Here is a 1,469-nt window from a genome sequence, read left to right on the forward strand (position 1 = left end):
GTTGCTGTCACTGCTACAACAACAGGGTCTTTAATAATGTTTTAATGTTTGTCTTTATATGACAATTTGCACAGCCCTATTTCCGGAAGGATTTTTGAGACCTGCTTCACGAATAATTTCCAAGACCTGACAGGTACGGCTGAAAAGGTCCGCCTGTCAGTTCTACCTGATGAGCACACACACTGTCAGGTAACTGTCACATGTATAGGGATTATTGATAAGCAATAAATTAAATTAAACAAGAAATATACCTATTAGTGAATTTTAATAGTTCTTTTTGTATTCGGCTTTGAACAAATTAGCAAGAAAATCTATTCGACTTTTTTAACCTTTTTTCGTAAATGTTTCCCTTTTCTTGGGGTAGATTCGTAGAAGCCCCTACATCTAAGCCTCGAAGTGGGCTTTTTTGTGTATTCTTTTTGGGGTGAATTTGGGGAATATAAAAATCTAAGATGGATTTCGAGATTGTCTTCGAATTTCTAAGAACGTTAAAGAATTACCCTAAATAGAAGGAGGCAAAGATGTCTGCCATTTCAAATTACCCCTTGTTAACCATGTTCTCTTTATCTTCAGGTCACTGATTCTCAAATAATAGAAGCCCCTACACCTAAGCCTCGGAGTGGGCTTTTTTGTGTATTCTTTTTGGGGTAAATTCGAGGAATATAAAAATCCAAGATGGATTTCGAGATTGTCTTCAAATTTCAAAGAACGTTAAAGAATTTCCCCTAGTAGAAGGAGGCAAAGATGTCTGCCATTTCAAATGACCCCTTGTTAACCATGTTCTCTTTATCTTCAGGTCACTGATTCTCAAATAAAATGGACATTTGATGCTAGGGAAATCAAACGATTTTATGCTGATTTCTTATTAATTTTTCAAGACTTCGAGAGTCTCATTTCGCCCAATTTTGAGAACCGCTGACACATTCTTGTGGTGTGTCCAAACATAGTCCACCCGCTGTCGAACGACGAGGTGAATCTATATTGTCGAGGCAGTGTGGACGGTTCAGTCGACATTCATGGATGTCGATCGACGGCCGGTCGACTATGTGTGGACACACCTTTAGATTTCTTCTGCCAACCTTTCCAATCTTAGAGCTTAAAAACAAATGCTGCAAACCAAATTCTTACTGATATTCGTATCTTTCGAGAGCAAAGGAAGGGTCATTTTCCTGTCACGAACTCCTAAACTGGTACCGACTAGGAATTTGGTTTCATTTTGATATTCTCTTGAATTTTGTATTTCTGCGAAGGAAGGATCATTTTCCTGTCACGAACTCCTAAACTGGTACCGACTAGGAATTTGGTTTCATTTTGATATTCTCTTGAATTTTGTATTTCTGAAAAATTGTATTACATACATTTATAGGTGCCTATGATTAACTTCTTGTAGATACACTCTAGGTACCTTTCAGCTGTAAATAATGTTTTGCTAGTCATTTTTGAATGATTTTACCTCTGCCTTTGAAGAA

General features: G+C 37.3%; 1 long non-coding RNA gene across 1 annotated transcript; it reads left to right on the plus strand.

The window, feature by feature from the left end:
- Positions 1 to 78: 78 nt before the first annotated feature.
- Positions 79 to 1,245, plus strand: LOC113472665. Its single transcript, XR_003394883.1, has 2 exons — positions 79 to 573; positions 797 to 1,245. It is a non-coding gene; the product is annotated as an uncharacterized LOC113472665 (long non-coding RNA).
- The last annotated feature ends 224 nt before the right edge of the window (positions 1,246 to 1,469 follow it).

The sequence above is a fragment of the Diaphorina citri genome, unplaced genomic scaffold (assembly GCF_000475195.1).
Source record: "Diaphorina citri unplaced genomic scaffold, Diaci psyllid genome assembly version 1.1 scaffold7062, whole genome shotgun sequence".
Taxonomy (NCBI): domain Eukaryota; kingdom Metazoa; phylum Arthropoda; class Insecta; order Hemiptera; family Psyllidae; genus Diaphorina; species Diaphorina citri.